The sequence below is a fragment of the Hordeum vulgare genome, chromosome 5H (genome assembly GCF_904849725.1).
Source record: "Hordeum vulgare subsp. vulgare chromosome 5H, MorexV3_pseudomolecules_assembly, whole genome shotgun sequence".
NCBI classification, from domain to species: Eukaryota; Viridiplantae; Streptophyta; class Magnoliopsida; order Poales; family Poaceae; genus Hordeum; species Hordeum vulgare.
The window spans coordinates 133,626,583-133,637,050 of NC_058522.1; the positions used below are offsets into that span (position 1 = coordinate 133,626,583).

General features: G+C 42.7%; 1 pseudogene; it reads right to left on the reverse strand.

The window, feature by feature from the left end:
* Nucleotides 1–5,444: 5,444 nt before the first annotated feature.
* Nucleotides 5,445–6,187, reverse strand: LOC123396416 (annotated as a pseudogene).
* Between the last annotated feature and the right edge of the window lie 4,281 nt (nucleotides 6,188–10,468).

A 10,468-nucleotide genomic window follows, 5' to 3' on the forward strand; every position in this document is an offset into this window, starting at 1 on the left:
CTAAGGGGTCAAAGAGCCCCATCTGGGCAGAGGCGGCGGCTAGGGTAGGGAGAGGAGGGGTGGCGCACCCAGATGGGCATTGGGCCCCTCCTTCGCCTAGGGTTGGCCCCCCTCCACCTCTCCTTGTGTCTTAGGCCTAGGTGGGAGGCGCACCGGACCAATCTAGGCTGGTTCCCTTCCACCTTTTGGGCCATGCTAGCCGTTGGGGCTGGTGGCCCCTCCCGGTGGACCCCTGGAACCCTTCTGGTTGTCCCGGTACATTACCGGTGACGCCCGAAACATTTCCGGTGTCCAAAATCACACTTCCTATATAAAAAATCTTTACCTCCGGGCCATTCTGGAGCTCCCTGCGACGTCCGGGATCTCATTGGGACTCCGAACAACCTTTGGTAACCACGTACACAATTTCCCTATAACCCTGGCGTTATCGAACCTTAGGTGTGTAGACCCTACGGGTTCGGGAGACATACAGACATGACCGAGACATCTCTCCAGCCAATAACCAATAGCGGGGTCTGGATATCCATGTTGGTTCTGACATGTTCCACGATGATCTCATCGGATGAACCACGATGTCAAGGATTCAATCAATCCCGTATGCAATTCCCTTTGTCTATCGGTATGATACTTGCTCGAGATTCGATCGTCGGTATCCCTATACATTGTTCAATCTCGTTACCGGCAAGTCTCTTTACTCGTTCCATAACACATCATACCGTGGCTAACCCCTCAGTCACACTGAGCTCAATATGATGATGGATTACCGAGTGGGCCCAAAGATACCTCTCCGTCACACGGAGTGACAAATCCCGGTCTCGATTCATACAACTCAACACACACTTTCGGAGATACCCGTAGTGCACCTTTATAATCACCAAGTTATGTGGTGATGTTTGGTACAACCAAATCACCCCTACGGTATCCGGGAGTTGCACAATCTGACGTTCTAAGGAAATGATACTTGACATTAGAAAAGCTTTAGCAAACGAACAACACAATCTACTGCTATGCTTAGGATTGAGTCTTGTCCATCACATCATTCTCCAATGATTTGATCCCGTTATCAATGTCATCCAATGTCCATGATCGAGAAACCATGATCATCTATAGATCAACGAGCTAGCCAACTAGAGGCTCACTAGGGACACATTGTGATCTATATATTCACACATGAATTAGGGTTTCTGGTTAATACAATTATAGCATGAATAATAGACAATTATCATGAAACTGAAATATAATAATAAGAACTTTATTAATGCCTCTAGGGCATATTTCCAATAGTCTCCCGCTTGCACTAGAGTCAATAATCTTTTTACATTGTGATGAATCGAACACCCATAGGGTTCTGGTGCTGATCATGCTTTCCCGTGGAAGAGGTTTAGTCAACGGGTCTGCGACATTCAGATCTGTATGTACTTTACAAATATCTATATCTCCATCCTGGATGTATCCACGAATAGAGTTGAAGCGGCGCTTGATGTGCTTGGTCTTCTTGTGAAACCTGGGCTCCTTTGCAATCACTACAAGAAATAAGGTCAATTGTTACTCCCCATATTGGTCATTGATTCGTCATTGTTGTTGTTTATTGACCATTTTTTGACCAAATTTACAAGGTCCACAGTTGGCCGTCAAGAATGAACAAACTTGACCTTTCTAAAATTTTGGTCATAGAGCTCTATTGACCAAAATTTTGGTTTAGTCATTACCCATTTGTGTGAGCCACGTAGGATCTGACGTGGCTCTGCTGACATGGCATTGCTAGTGACCAAATGGAATCATCATAAATTTCACAGCCCAATTCGATAATCTAGCCTACATGGCAATTTAGGTTGATGCATTATTTTGCCAAAAGCATGTATATCTCATTATAGGACCATTAAAAAACAAGTACAAGATTACAAATTAGTTGTGTATATTTCATTTCAGTAGCAGATCACATGAATTACAATGCATCATCCATCGACTCCTCTATACATAAAGGTTCAAGACCCAACAAGTGCACAACAAAATAGTTCTACAAGTGCAGGTGTACAGCAAAAGGTCCCAACAAGTGCATAATCACACATAAATATAGTTCGACAAAGATTGAATGAGAAGCACAATTTTTGTTGACACACATAACATCAATGATAAACGAAGCTTCTTGTTCCCTCCTTCTGTCCTGTCCTCTACTTCTTCTGGGTGCTTGAGATCATCCTGGTAATTCAAATAATCAAACATAAGAAAGCATACAAAATAATCAAATATTATAATGTACAATTAAATAAATAAATTAGAAATATTTCATCCTCCAACAGTGGTAGTGTACTGAGCTCTGACTACCCGTATGTTTGCATGTATGTGCAGTTAAATATATGGTGCAAGCTTACACATCGGATCAATGTATCAAGAGAATATGTGGTCGACTTGGCGAACGTCGTATGTTCTAATGAAATATGTACATGTTCGACTAGCTCCTTATGTATGCTCTTACTATTAAGCTACTAATTAATCCATACAATATCTCTCATCATCTGTTACATAAAGTCATGAATTGGCGTAAAAGTTATATAATTTCTCTCATCTTCTGTTACATAGACGCGGGATTAAGGTGTCAACAGTACATAAATATGTTATGTGTCTACTAATTTGTTGTTTGCATGGCTGGCTATACTCGGGCGATGCTACTCAAAAATATCAATTTATGTAATTCTGTCACAAAGGAGATATCCCCGACCGACGCACACACATTTTATTAAGCATAAACATATTAATTTATTGTTGTGATATCCCCGGCCGGTGCAGCAAAGACAGTAATGAGTTCAATGTATTGTATTTCATAGTTTTCTTTTACTTGATCTCAGGATGATTTAATAAAAGAAACTCATTTTAGTTCCACATGCAAAATGCAAGAAGGCAGAAGAACTTATTTTCTGCACTATAGTTCAAAAAAGCAGAAGTTTGAAATGTGCAAAGCTCACAAAAAACTCCTCTCCTAGAACAGATGACATCCTACCAAAGAACCTGTAGCAACGTCACCACAATTTCACACTATAATCGCTCACAAATTTCAACATATTCCTGGTTGATTACATGATTTATGCACACTTACATCTCAGCTTGCAGACTGATGTTCTTTCCTCAACTCCCAAAGAACATCATTCTTCTAGTACTACTGATGTTTTTCAGCCTTCATGGTTCAGGTTTCATATACCAAACATACTTTCTTTAAGAAAAATTAACAGTGTAGTTGCTTTCAGAAATTTCAATCTATTTAACTGGAAACAACAGACTGATGTTCTTTCAAAAATTAACCCTAAGATTTATGTTACTCTTACGGTGAAAAAAAAGACCCAAAATACACGTGACAAGGCCCAAACTTGAACTAACCTACATAGGGGATATTTTCTTGCATGTATCAAATAACACACGGGATGTGTGGTTATTTTTTTAATGGTGGAAGACTAAAACAATTTACTCCACAACTTAAGAGACCACCCTACATATGTAAATTAAATATGAACATAGAGCATAACATCAGGTTACTCAGTAAAAAGGATTACCACATCTCATTATTATTTGCAAATTGGTTTATGGGTAATGAGGTCGAAGGAAAAAGGATAAACATTTGCAGCTAAAGAGAAGTAACTTGGAAAAAAAGTCCTTGTGAAGCATCAAATTCTCATGACACTGCTCTGATATATGGTTGAGTTAAGGTAAGATCCTACAACAACAATTACCGACAATGAAACCTAAATATATGGTTGAGTTAAGGTAAGTTTTTTATAAGTTAGAAAGGACAATAAGGTGTAGATGTAAAATCCGGACTCCATCCAGTTGCAAAAATGGTGACGATATTCCGAAGATAATCTCAACATAAGGAGCTTGTTACTTGATCCGAATGTGGCAAATCTGCAGTATAATTTCTGGTTTTGTTAAGTGTACATAACACATTATTAGAGAAAGTGCATGAAAAAATGATGAATTGCAAATTATATGAATCGGAAAGCTATGTATGTTAGTTCTCATAGCTTCCATGGTGGACATGTTTAGAGCTGGCAAAATAGCATAATCATGTAACGTATTTGCAGCAATATAAATACGATTATAATTACTCCACTTTACAGTAGTAGAAACTGGAGCTACGCATTAGCAAAACTGGAACAAAGTGATGATTAGTTTAGTTTTCTGCTCGAGCAACATCAAGAAACACTTTACTATTAGAGCGTGAGGAGTGATTAATTATGAATAACAAAAAAATCAGGAGACGTAAGCCTTCACAAAAACTGAGCATAATCATAGAAATAACAGGAGACGTAAAACATCATAAACATAGTAAAAATGGGAGCGTCCAGTAACCTAACTAGCACAATACCACTAAAGTACCACATGATGGATACGTCACATGGAGCTGGGAATCAGGTTTCTTACATCGAGTTGAAGAGGTAGCCACCGAGAACCTGCAGCAGTCGGTAATAGCACCACCGCAATAGGCCGATTCAACACCATGGTGTCCGACCTCGACAGGCAGCCACAGCCTGGGACGCGGATGAGAGGAGTCGTCGATGGAGGCTCATGTTTTGGATAACAACATACTGCCTCCTGATGGCCTCCTTCTTTGTCGGTGCTAAGTCAGCAGCTCCTCCGCCTGCTGTTACCTATGCATCGACATAGACAACCCCTAAAATCACTGTAAAAAATAGTGGTAAAAGGGAGGGATTCATGCCGAGGTGTGATCACTAGCAATGCTGTTCTATAGCTTAGACATGAACACGAATATCTGATCTGCTATTCTACAATGAGAAGATCGCAAAAGTTTTGACCACTCGAGATATGAGGAGCGTGGGGTCGGGGTTTCCTAGGGCGTATGGTAAACAGAGTATCATGGAAAAAGGAAGCTAACAATTATCCTTTCCACTGAATTTTCAAGTTTGCCAAATATGCGTAGATATGTCATGCTTCGAATTTACACCAAAAGCTCCATTTGCTTGCAAAGAACTACTGTATTGGTTTGTCCATTGCTCTCCGGTGGTTCCGCTTTCTGTAATCTCAATTCTTTGTGGAGAAACATATTCATGAGGGATATTATTATTGTTTTATTTGTGTCACTCAAGAATGCAGAGATGTGTATTACAAATAAATTGAGATTTGTTCTGATTCTGTTAGTCAAGAAAGGGAGATTTGGACAGCTACTTCAAGACAATAAACAAATGATTTTTAAATTCTCTTTGTATCCCTTACAAAACAAATCTCTAAGCATAAGTATTGGATTCTAAACAGGAGCTTAGCAGTGAGTGTTAAAGTTTTGACTCAAGTACACGCCATCATATAAGATACATCGAGCAACCTTCAGAAAGTGAACCATTAATGCGCTAAATCTAAACTGAATTTTTCTCATAATTTAGATGGGCAGATTGCAAGAGAGAAAAGTGAAAATAGAAGATTGGAGTTGAAGAAAAGCCTTACCGTCTGGAACACGCATCTGGTCTTGATGGTGGTGTGTTGTACGCCAGGTACGAGCTTACCCGCGTGCAGCCACTATCAGTGCCACATCTCTTATGCGAGAAAGCGTGCCGCCGGCGGCAGTCCCGTCGATAGCCAGCACAACGTCCCGCGCTCATCACTGGCGACACACCACGACGTGGCTGGACTCCCAAGCAATGACCGATGCAGACAATGGTTGGCACATAGGTGGGAAATGCCCTCCGGCGCGCACACCAACCCTAGGAATCAGACGATGATGGTCTAAATCCACTAAACGGTTAGAGTAATTAGTCGAGTCGAGTGGACTCGACTCGGCGAGAGTAACCCTAGAAATGTCGAGGCGGACTCGGCCGGAGGGGTTCTCACCATGGCCATGTCGGAGAGGAGGGGATCCGATGGTGGCCTTGTCGGAGAGGACGGGATCCGATGGTGGCCTTGTCGGAGAGGAGGGGATCCAACGGCAGAGAGTAAATGATGCAGCGACGGCCTTGTTAGGGAGGAGGATCTCACACGTGGCACCACCATCGCTGAGGATGTTCATCTCGGTTGCGAGCATGAGCAGGAGGCCGCCGGCGACGAGGTCCACCCCACCACTGAAACCATAGTGGGAGGAAGTGATGCGGGCCAAGGGGAGGAGGGGGCATAGGGAGGTGGTCACGGTTGTGCGCTCGGAGCCGCCGATTGCCGCTGAATCTGGGCCGAGGGGAGGATCGGCCGCCATAGGTCGTGGGGGAGAGAGAGATGGGGATCGCCAAGAGAGATGGGGATCGCCGAGAGAGATAGTCTTTCACTTTTTTTCCTTGTTTCTTTTCATTTTGGGCAGCCAGCCGATCACATGAGAGGCCACGGATCACTCCCCCTGAAACAGATCCTGGCCATCCAGTCCTCCTACATCCAACGCTTCAAAATCCTACCCTCATCCAACACACCTCTATCACTTTTTTTTCAACCTGTAGCACTTAATGACCAATTTGTGCAATATTATCATGACCTAATGGACACAAAAGGCCATAACATTATGGGCTTTGGACCCTCTTGGACTTGCCATGACTAATTTCGGAATTTTGGTATGGAACGGTGACCAATTAAACCACCGTCATTATTTTTGGGCATAACTGAGCATTTTTCTTGTTGTGAATAGCAATAGCTCCAGTGTTGTCACAGAACAGATTCGTCGGGCCCGACACACATGGAATCACTCCTAGGTCGGTGATGAACTCCTTCATCCAGACTCCTTCCTGTGCTACTTCCGAATCAGCTATGTACTCCGCTTCACATGTAGATGTCGCCAGGACGCTTTGCTTGCAACTGCGCGAGCTAACTGCCCCATTATTCAAAATGTACACGTATCCGGTTTGTGACTTGGTGTCATCCGGATCTGTGTCAAATCTAGAATCGACATAAACCTTTACGACGAGCTCTTCGGCACCTCCATAAATGAGAAACATATCTTTAGTCCTTTTCACGTTCTTTAGGATATTATTGACAGCTATCTAGTGATCCACTCCTGGATCACTCTGGTACCTCCCTACCAAACTTATGGCAAGGTTCACATCCGGTCTGGTACACAGCATGCCATACATGATAGAGCGTATGGCTGAAGCATAGGGGACGGTACTCATCTTTTCTCTATCTTCCGCCCTGGACGGCCGTTGAGTCGCACTCAACCTCACACCTTGCAATACACGCAAGAACCACTTCTTAGCCTTCTCCATATTGAACTTATTCAATATCTTGTCAAGGTATGTGTTTTGTGAAATACCTATGAGGCGTCTCGATCTATCTCTATAGATCTTGATGCCTAATATGTAAGCAGCTTCTCCAAGGTCCTTCATTGAAAAACTCTTATTCAAATAGGCCTTGATGCTTTCCAATAGTTCTATAGCATTTCCCATCAACAATATGTCATTCACATATAATATGAGAAATGCTACAGAGATCCCACTCACTTTCTTGTAAATACATCCTTATCCATAAGTCTGTATAAACCCAAACGCTTTGATCACCTCATCAAAGCGAATGTTCCAACTCCGAGATGCTTGCACCAGCCCATAGATGGAGCGCTGGAGCTTGCATACCTTGTTAGCACTGCTAGGATCGACAAAACCTTCTGGCTGTATCATATACAATTATTCTTTAAGAAAGCCATTTAGGAATGCTTTTTCACATCCATTTGCCAGATTTCATAATCATAAAATGTGGCAATTGCTAACATGATTCGAACCGACTTCAGCATCGCTACGGGTCACAAGGTCTCATGGTAGTCAATCCCTTGAAGTTTTCGATAACCCTTAGCGACAAGTCGAGCCTTATAGATGGTCACATTACCATCCGCGTCGGTATTCTTCTTGAAGATCCATTTATTTTCTATGGCTCGCTGATCATCGGCCAAGTCCACCAAAGTCCATACTTTGTTCTCATACATGGATCCTATCTCGGATTTCATGGCCTCAAGCCATTTGTTGGAATCCCGGCCTGCCATCGCTTCTTCATAGTTCGAAGGTTCACTGTTGTCTAACAACATGATTTCCATGACACGGTTGCCGTACCACTCTGGTGCGGAGCGTACCCTTGTCGACCTTCGAGGTTTAATAACAACTTGATCCGAAGTGTCATGATCATCATCATTAACTTCATCTCTAGCCGGTGCAGGCGTCTCAGAAACATTTTCTTGCGTTGCGCTACTCTCCGGTTCAAGAGGAGGTACAATTACTTCATCAAGTTCTATTTTCCGCCCACTTACTTCTTTCGAGAGAAACTCTTTCTCTAGAAAGGATCCGTTCTTACCAACAAAGATCTTGCCTTCGGATCTAAGATAGAAGGTGTACCCAATAGTTTCCTTAGGGTATCCTATGAATACGCACTTTTCCACTTTGGGTTCGAGCTTCTCTGGTTGAAGTTTCTTCACGTAAGCATCGCAACCCCAGATTTTAAGAAACGACACCTTAGGTTTCTTGCCAAACCATAATTCATACAGTGTCATCTCAACGGATTTAGACGGTGCCCTATTTAAAGTGAATGCGGCAGTTTCCAATGCATATCCCAAAAATGATAGCGGTAAATTGGTAAGAGACATCATAGATCGCACCATATCCAATAAAGTGCGGTTACGATGTTCAGACATACCGTTACGCTTTGGTGTGCCAGGTGACATGAGTCATGAAACAATCCTACATTTTTGCAGGTGTGTGCCAAACTCATGACTCAAATATTCTCCTCCACGATCAGATCGTAGAAACTATAATTTCTTGTCACTTTGATTCTCCACCTCACTCTAAAATTCCTTGAACTTTTCAAAGGTTTCAGACTTGTGCTTCATTAAGTAGACATATCCATATCTATTTAAATCATCAGTGAGGGTGAGAACATAACGATACCACCGCGAGCTTCAACGCTCATTAGACCGCATACATCGGTATGTATTATTTCCAACAAGTTAGTTGCTCACTCCATTATTCCGGAGAACGGAGTCTTGTTCATTTTTTCCATGAGGCACGGTTCGCATGTGTCAAATGATTCAAAATCAAGTGACTCCAAAAGTCCATATGTATGGAGTTTGTTCATGCGCTTTACACCGATATGACCAAGGCGGAAGTGCCACAAGTATGTGCGACTATCATTATCAACCTTGCATCTTTTGGCACTCACACATGAATATGTGTAACATCACGATCGAGATTCATTAGGAATAAACCATTAACCAACGGGGCATGAGCATAAAACATACCACTCGTATAAATAGAACAACCGTTATTCTTAGGTTTAAATGAGCAGCCATCTTGCATCAAGCGAGATCCCGATACAATGTTCATGCTTAAAGCTGTACTAAATAACAATTATTAAGGTTTATAACTAATACCGAAGGTGGAGGTAGAGGTAGCATGCCGACGGCGATCACATCGACCTTGGAACCATTCCCGACGTGCATCGTCACCTCGTCCTTAGCCAGCCTACACTTGTTCTATAGTTCCTGCTTAGAGTTGCAAATGTGAGCAACAACACCGGTATCAAATACCCAGGAGCTACTACGAGCACTGGTAAGGTACACATCAATAACAAGTATATCACATATACCTTTGACGTTGCCGGCCTTCTTGTCCGCTAAGTACTTGGGGAAATTCCGCTTCCAGTGACCGGTTTCCTTGCAGTAGTAGCACTCAGTCTCAGGCTTAGGTCCTTTCTTTGACTTCTTCCCAGCAACTGGCTTACACGGCGCGGCAACAGCTTTGCAGTCTTTCTTGAAGATTTTCTTACCCTTGCCCTTCTTGAAACTGGTGGTCTTATTGACCATCAACACTTGATGCTCTTTCTTGATTTCTACCTCTGCAGATTTCAGCATTGAATACAACTCGGGAATAGTCTTATCCATCCCTTGCATGTTGTAATTCATCACAAAGCCTTTGTAGCTAGGTGGAAGCGACTGGAGAATTCTGTCAATGACCGCATCATTCGGAATTTCAACTCCCAGTTATGTCAAGAGGTTGTGCAACCCAGACATTCTGAGTATGTGCTCATTGACAGAACTATTCTCCTCCATCTAACAGCTAAAGAACTTGTAGGAGAATTCATATCTCTCGACCCGGGCATGAGCTTGAAAAACAAGTTTCAGCTCCTCCAACATCTCATATGCTTCGTGTTTCTCAAAATGCCTTTGGAGCCCCGGTTCTAAACTATAAAGCATGCCGCACCAAACGAGAGAGTAGTCATCACTCCGCGACTGCCAGGCGTTCAGAACGTCCTGGGTTGCCGCGGGAACGGGAGGATCACCTAGCGGTGCATCAAGGACATATGCCTTCTTGGAAGCCATGAGGATGAGCTTTAAGTTACGAGCCCAGTCCGCATAGTTGCTCCCATCGTCTTTCAGCTTGGTTTTCTCTAGGAACGCGTTGAAGTTGAATGGGACATTTGCGTTGGCCATTGGATCTACAATATTTGTAAAGACAATTTTAGACTAAGTTCATCATAGTTAAGTTCATCTAATCAAATTACTAATGAACTCCCA